General features: G+C 40.6%; 1 protein-coding gene across 5 annotated transcripts in view; it reads right to left on the bottom strand.

Moving 5' to 3' along the window:
- The window catches only part of Frs2 (fibroblast growth factor receptor substrate 2), a 79,700-nt gene that overhangs the window by 56,466 nt on the left and 14,635 nt on the right, over positions 1-8,599 (bottom strand). For 2 of the 5 annotated variants that reach the window (XM_026784519.1, XM_013350383.2), the window contains exon 2: positions 664-765. The exons of the other annotated variants lie outside the window; for them this stretch is intronic. The gene's annotated coding sequence lies outside the window, so the exon portion shown is untranslated. The remainder of the gene's footprint in view (positions 1-663; positions 766-8,599) is intronic. 5 annotated transcript variants of the gene reach the window in all.

Genomic DNA, 8,599 nt, shown 5'->3' with positions numbered 1-8,599 from the left:
GGGGCGGCGCACACTTTTAATCCCAGCACTTGGGATGTAGAGGCAGGTGGATCCATGTGAGTTTGAGACCAGCCTGGTCTACAGAGCGAGTTCCAGGACAGGCTCCAAAGCCACAGAGAAACCCTGTCTCGAAAAACCAAAAAAAAAAAACAACAAAAACACCCCCCCCCCAAAAAAAAGACTACCATATCTCAACTCATGGTAATCCAGGGATTAGGATTCCCCGGGTAGAACTAGTTCCCATTTCTCACTTCCTCCCTAGCTTGTATCATTAAAGTAAATCAATCAGAACAATGACCAGACTTACCTTCATTCTATCATCATCATCTCTCAACCTTTCACCCCCAACTCACTTCCCTCCACATTTTCTGCTCCACAGGCTTTGATGCCCCAACCATTGATAATAAAAATCACAACGGCTCACCGGGCGGTGGTGGCGCACGCCTTTAATCCCAGCACTCGGGAGGCAGAGGCAGATCTCTGTGAGTTCGAGGCCAGCCTGGTCTAGGAGGAGCTAGTTCCAGGACAGGAACCAAAATGCTACGGAGAAACCCTGTCTCGAAAATCAAAAAAAAAAAAATCACAATGGCTCAATAAGTAAGGGCTCAATAACTTGCCTGAGTTCAATTTCCAGAATTCATATGATGGAAAGAGAGAACTGACCTGATCCCTCAAACTGTCCTGCAGACTCCACGTGAGCACCACCACACATCTCCATCACTAGATAGCTCATATTTTACAGACTTGGAGGCATTTTTTTCCCGTCTAAAAAATAAATAAAATAAAATAAACCATGGTCTTAGAAGTCTTGAATATATCTTTGAAAACAAAAGATATTAGTTGGTATATAAAAAAGAATTCAGGTCCACCATTTGCAAGATTAATGACACCCCTCCAAAAAGAGACTCATGAAACAAAGGTATACTTAGAGCAAGAAGTGGTGCCACATAATTATCATGTGTTTATGTATCATTTACAAAGAAAATAGACCTTCACAATGTCATCAACTATTATTTGTTAATTTACTAATTACAGCTCAAGAAACCTCAAGTGCTGAGTACGATCAGAATGCAGTCAATTACATTAATTATAAACATATGTAAGGGATTAATGAGCACACACAGAAGCACTCAAGTTCATGTATAAGGACAATGATGTTCAATCCCACCTTGAAGAACACCTAAATTAGAAAACAAGTTTCCGAGATTTAAAAATGGCTTCCAATATTATTTACCATTCAAAATACAGATAGCTTTACATGTGAACTAAATAGCTGTAATGGTTTGAATGAGATGTCCCTGTAGGCTTGGGCATTTGCATACTTGGCCTTGTTTGGCCACCTTTTGGGGCAGTTTAGAAGGTATGGTCTTCCTGGAAGAAGTGTGTTTCTTCTTTGAGGTTTCAAAGGTCATGTGATATTCCCAGTTCACACTCTCTGCCTCTTGTTTGTGATTCGAGACATGAGCTCTTAGCTCTGAGCTTCCTGGTTTGGTCACTGTGCCTGTATGTGTCACACTTCTCTGCCCTGATGGCAATGGACTCATTCCTCCTTTGACAAGTCGCCTTGGTCACAGTGCTTTTTCACAGCAACAGAAAAGGAACTAATACAGAAGGTGGTAACCAGTGGAGCTATGACAGACCTGACCATGTGGTTTAGAGAAATGTGAAGTGGTTGTACATTGCAAGTGGAACTTAATAAGCCATCCAAGTGTAGGAGCTTTGGAAGACAGTCATGCTGAGAACTACAGACTGTGAGGGCCCATCTCCAGAAGTTTCAGAGGGCAACAATATAAGCAGCTGGGTTAGAGGCCATAGTGATATTTTGGCAAAGAATACGGCTGCTTTCTGCCCTTGTCCTAAGAACTTGGCATGGCAGAGATTTCAAGACAGCCTAATACTGACTCTGTCACATAGTTAATAATTACTCTGATGCAGATTTACAATGAAAAGAATGAAAAGAACTAAGTGGGACAGAAAGAAATAAAAATGGTGGTGGCGCACGCCTTTAATCCCAGCACTCGGGAGGCAGAGGCAGGCGGATCTCTGTGAGTTCGAGGCCAGCCTGGTCTACAGCGCTAGTTCCAGGACAGGCTCCAAAGCCACAGAGAAACCCTGTCTCGAAAAATCAAAAAAAAAAAAAAAAAAAAGAAGAAGAAGAAGAAGAGAAAAAAGACCAGGAAACAATGTTGCAGCCAAGTCTCCTAGTGAGAGAGACAAAGATATTAAGGGAAGGCCTGATCCTGCACTGGAATAAAGGGAAAGGTGCCCTAGGCAAGAACCCACTGGTTAAGCTTCCAACTTGTGAAAAGGGACGAGGAAATTTCTGTTGCAATGAATGAATGAATGAATGAATGAATGAATGAATAAATAAATAAAAACACTGCTATAGGTGGTGGTGGCGGGAGGCAGAGGCCAGCCTGGTCTACAGAGCAAGTTCCAGGGCAGGTTCCAAAACTACACAGAGAAATCTGTCTTAAAAAATGAAAGAGAAGGGGGTGGGGAGAGAAAGGAAAGAAAATGAATGAAGGAAGGAAGGAAGGAAGGAAGGAAGGAAGGAAGGAAGGAAGGAAGGAAGGAAGGTAGGTAGGTAGGTAGGTAGGTGGGTGCTACAAACATGATTCAAGAGTGCCAGGATCCATCCCAAACTGGCAGCCAAACTTGCCAGTGTCTTCCAGGTGGTGCTGGCTTTAGAATTATAAAGGGCAGATGAATAAAGGAGTCATGGAATCGAACTGCACAGTTTCAGAGAGCCATAGAAGCCAGAGATGTAGAGTCCCTGCAAGGCCACTGCATCAAGTTGTGGTAGCAAAGCTTGGGTTGCACTGGGGACCACAGATACTGGAGACATCAGAGCCACGGGACATAGACTGAGGAGAGCTGCATACAGGGAGTGGAGCCAGCACAACCTAAAAGCAAGCAGCAAAGCTGGAAAAACAAAACATCTGAGGCCTTTGAAACCAGACATGGAGTGACAGCATTTGGGGTTTGCCCTATTGAGTTTATGTCTTGTTTTGGTTGAGTAGTTAGTCACCATGCTTCTACTCATTCCTTTGGGAGTGGTAACGTATATTCTGTGCCACTGTATGCTAGAAGTATGCAATTTGCTTTTTGAGTTTACAGAGTTACTGTTAAGAGATTGCCTTGAAGTCCCAAAAGAAACTTTGGATGTTGAACTTTAAACTTAAAAACAGTGTTGAGACTGTGAAAATCTGTGGACTTTTGAAGTTGGACTAAATACATTTAGCAGAATGGTGGTTTGAATGAAATGCCCCCCTCCCAGTCTCAGGCACTTGTTCCTAGCTGATGGCCCTTTTGTACAGTGTAGGAGGTTTGACCTTGCTGAAGAATTGGGGGCAGGCTTTGAGGTTTCAAAAGCCACAAGCCATTCCTACTTTGTACTCTCTGCTTCCTGATTGTGGTCGAGATGTGAACTCTTTAGTCCTCAGCTTCCAGCCTCAGCTGTCATGTCTGTCTACTGCGATGCTTCCCCACCTTGATGGCAATGGACTCATCCCTCTGGAACTGGAACATACTTATAAGTATCACATAAGGTCATGTGACCAGCTGCAGAAACGAGATATAATTGACATGAGTATTCTTCTCTATTTTTAAAGACTTATTTATTTTTATTTCATGTGCACTCGTGTTCTGCCTGCATGAATGTCTGTGTGTGGTATGAGAGGACGGGGCCTGCTGTTTGTCCCGGCCACCTGGCTCCCGGACGCCAAAATAACCACACAGAAATTGTATTAATTAAATCACTGCCTGGCCCATTATCTCTAGCCTCTTATTGGCTAACTCTCACATCTTGTTTTAACCCATTTCCATTAACGTGTATCGCCACTTGACTGTGGCTTACTGGCATGAGTCTAACCAGTGTCCATCTTGGGCAGGAGAATCATGGCGTCTGCCTGTCTCTGCCTTCTTTCCAGAATCCAGTTCTGTCCTCCCCGCCTTTCTAAGTTCTGCCCTATCAAAAGGCCAAGGCAATTTCTTTATTCAACCAATGAAAGCAATACGAACACAGAAGGACCTCCTACAACATGTGTGAAGGTGTCAGATCCCCTGGAACTGCGGTTACAGGCAGTTATGAGTTGCCATGTGGGTGCTGGGAATTGAACCCAGGTCCTCTGGAAGAGTAGCAGTGCTACTGGGCCATCTCTCCAGCCCATTTCTTCTCTATTTTGTTGAAAACATATTTGTGCATATAAACACATATATATATATCAAGCAGATATTTGTGTTTTCTCTCCTCTATTGTTTATCATGTAATGTCACAACGATTATAGTGTTTATTATATTTCTTATGAGACACTAAAAGACTAAGCATTCCTTAAGGTACATTGCCACCTATCCTAAAATATATGATTTTGTGATTGTACATAAAATAGTTATTTAATGTTAGACAGAATTATGACCTGGTTATTGCTTTCAGTTGGAAATAAAGTATGACACAAGAAAAGTGATTAAGGCCAGTTGTGGTGGCGCACGCCGGTAGGATTTGCTGAAGGAGGCAGAGGCAGGAGGATCACGAGTTCGAGGCCAGCCTGGGCTACACATTTTTAAGAAAAAAAGAAAGAAAAGTGATTATGTCAAGTTGACAAGGGACAAACCTGCAATAGTTAATCACGGCTGTCACCTAGAATCAACTAGAACCCAAGCTTCTGGGCATTCCTGTAAAGGACTTTCTGGATCTGATTATTTGAGGTGAGAAGACCCACCCTATGTCAGTGGCAGCCCAAATAAAATGGCATTAGCCTGCTCGTCATACTCTTTCTGGTGAGTTCATTTATCCTGATACTGGGGCATTTCTGTATTACTATGACAACTTCAGGATTCTAACACAGACTGAAGATCAGTTCTCCAGGAAATCTTTAGGACTCCAGTGCCAGACTGGGACTATTCAGACATCCAACATCATGAACCAAACAACTACCAGAGTCTCAGCTTTTCCAAGAATTCCATCAGTTCCTTTAGAGAACCCTGACAATGTAATTGCTAAATTTGTTTTTACTGAAATTAAAACTCAAACTAATATCACTAATTATCTCATAACCAGAAACCTCTGGTGGTAGTTACAGTCCTCAGTAAGAACAATTAAAAGCCTGGGCAAGAGAGATGGTTCAGCAGGGAGAGGCACCAGTTGCACAACCCTGGGCCCTAAATTTGATGCCTAGACCCTACCTACCTACATACAGATGACACAGAACTGTCCTCTGACCTTCACACACGCGCACGGCACCCATGCACCCCACTAATCACATAAATAATCAGTTTTTCCCAATAAAAATCTAGAAGCTGCAGATACAGCTTGGTGATTTAGAGAGCTCTTGTTGCTCTTGCAGAGAATCCGGAAGTGATTCCCAGCACTACCTGGTGGTTCATAATCACCCTTAATTCCAATTCCAAGAGATCTGATGACCTCTTCTGACCTCCACAGGCACCGGGTACAAGCCTGATGTGCACACAAACAGGCAGGCAAACATCCAGACACATAAAATTAGTACATCTTTAAATAAACGTTTTTGAGGGCTGGAGAGATGGTTCGGAGGTTAAAAATACTTGTCACTCCTGCAGAGGACCAGAGTTTGATTCCTAGCATGCACATAGATCACAGCTACCTGTAACTCCAGTTCCAGGGGGTCTAATGCCCTCTTCTGGCTTCCCTAGGTACCAGGCATGCTTATGGGACACATACACCCATGCAGGCAAAATACTCGTACACATGAAATAATAAAATAAATCTAAAATACAAGTTTCAAATAGAAAACCTATTTTGTAAAATAATTTCTGAATCTCAGATCAAGATTAATAAAAAATAAAAAATTACTTTTTAAATGTTCACAAAAAGTAAAATGTAAACTAAAGCTACATATTGGGCATTAAATACTGAAAAAATATTTCAGCTTAATCAGAAAAAAAGTGAGTGTGTACCAGATGAGGATAGAAGCATACTTAGGAGCCAAATATACACATATCTATATCTCTATCTACAATCCTCTTGAGTCCTAAATTAACTGATGTGTATGAAATGAGAAAAAGATGAACACAGATAAAGAAAACTGATCAGACCCCAAACCACTAAAGAATTTCAACAGGAATAATAATGTTTCCCCTTTCATTTCAATCAGCTCCACACCCAGCTAACCTACCATATGCACATTTTCAACAAATTATTTTTTTAAATATTTATTTATTTATTCAATATCCTGTCTGTGTGTATGTCTGCAGGACAGGAGAGGGCACCAGACCTCATTCCAGATGGTTGTGAGCCACCATGTGGTTGCTGGGAATTGAACTCGGGACCTTTGGAAGAGCAGGCAATGCTCTTAACCACTGAGCCATCTCTCCAGCCCCTCAACAAATTATTTTTAAAGTAATTATGCTTAATTTTCATCCTTACTTTTTCAAGGAAAAAAAAATGAGAGTTCAATACAAGAATTAAGGAATATAACAAAGAGGCCCAAGGATATGGGACAAGTGTAAAGCAGCTACCCAAACCAGTCTAAAGACACCCAAGATTACTTAATGACTGAACAAATCAGGAGACCTCAATGGCATCCAGTACCTCTCTCTATAATACGGAAAAATTTACACAGATATTGAATCTTTTTGGATCTAGGTACAATTTCTATTGTTTAGTCTTTTCTTATTTACTTGACTTTGGGGTTAATGAGTTCCTGATATCTCAGTTTTCTCAACTAAAAGATGGAAATCAGAAGAATTCCTTTTTAAAAGTCTACTTTTCAATAAAGAAACAATTCAGAATTCCTCCCTGATTCCCTACATGGTGAAGTCGTCTAAGTAAACTAATTTCCTGCACCTTTCTGCTCTCACCAAATGAACAGATGCTTAATACAAGCCAGCCATTTGTTACCAAACCCGTCCATGCCAATCTGTACTGTAATTAGATAAAATGATGAATTACAACAAGACATTGTTTCTGTGAAAAGATCAAAAAGTCTCAAAGTGTGGTGTGTGTGTGTGCACACAGTATACAGACAGAGATCAGAAGACAAGAAATAGAAGTAGGTCTCTCCTAGCATATAGGTAAACTTAGGTCACCAAGCTTGGCAGCAGCCCCAACCACCATACAAATAAATAAAGAAATGCATTTTAAAAAAAAAAAGTAATTCAAGCTCACTCCCAGCTATATAGTGAGTTAAAAGCCAGTCTGAGCTACACAAGACTCTTTTTCAGATGAGCAAAAAACAAAAAAGTATTGCTGTCTCCTGAAACATGTATAAGTGAAAGGATATATTATTTCCTTGTTTCCTAGTATGTCTGTACAGAAATACACAAACAGCCGGGCGATGGTGGCGCACGCCTTTAATCCCAGCACTCGGGAGGCAGAGAGGCAGGCAGATCTCTGTGAGTTTGAGACCAACCTTGGTCTACAGAGTGAGTTCCAGGACAGACTCCAAAGCCACAGAGAAACCCTGTCTCGAAAAACCAAAAAAAAAAAAAAAAGAAAGAAAGAAAGAAAGAAAGAAAGAAAGAAAAGAAAAAAAAGAAATACACAAACATACTTCATACAGCATTAGTCATATAATGTCTGTGGTGACCATCAAAAAAGTCCAGCCTATAATTGAGAGTTCTGGGCGACAGTTCTACTTCACTGTGAGGACAAGATCACAAAGATACATTGACAGTCAGCAGGCCCAGGCATTTGAAGATGACAACAACAGGAGAAATGGATGAAGTGCTGCTGTAGTATCAGTGAAGGAAGTAGAGTTCCTAAGCAAGAAATGGTGGGGTGCTCAAGGATTCGGACTGAGAAAACAACAGCAAAGACAAAGAAAGACAATGCATAAACTAGCAATAATTTTTAAAGTAATCACTGCAAACTAAATATAAGTATTGAGCAATTCGACCTCTAGATCAGAACTGTTGAGCACTGGCACTAATATTATAAAGCTTTTCCAGTTACTTAAAATGATATATCACATTTTAAAAGTTCATGTCACTGTGGCATGAACTTTTACACATACTACAACCAACTTTTCTTCATGGAAAAACTTACATGAAGAAATGTACTAAATAATTAGAACAGTAAAATAAGGCCTCTTTCACCTACGAGTTAGGAGAAAACAGAAACACTAGTAATCTAACATGAACAGTGAATCATTCACACCACCACTCTTTTGAAAAGCAATGTAATCAAATATTCTATATTGATATCCTTTGATCTAAAAACTAAAATCATACCTTGGAATCTGCCCTAAATTAACAACTAAGAACAGGAAGAAACCTTTATAGGAAGGATATTTTCTGTAAAATTTCCTATAACAGCAAAAATTAAAAACTATGCATTGCTTTACAAGAACATGTATTACAGGCACAAGAGCACAGCTTAGAGACATGGTATTCGTCTAACGGGTACAAGACCTCAACGTTCAAGCCCCATAATGCAAAAAACAAAATACTACTTTTTTTAAAGCAGCAAGCAAAACTGGACAGATACTATAAGGCAGGGCTTCTGAAAGTGATTCCACTGATGACCCCTTTTTGCCCAAGAAATTCTGATGTAAGCTCAGGTATGAAGTGGACATAAAAAGCAAACAATAGGGGCTGGAGAGATGGCTCAGAGGTTAAGAGC

Source organism: Microtus ochrogaster, chromosome 24, assembly GCF_000317375.1.
Source record: "Microtus ochrogaster isolate Prairie Vole_2 chromosome 24, MicOch1.0, whole genome shotgun sequence".
Lineage (NCBI taxonomy): Eukaryota > Metazoa > Chordata > Mammalia > Rodentia > Cricetidae > Microtus > Microtus ochrogaster.
This window is presented reverse-complemented; position numbering and strand designations above follow the sequence as displayed.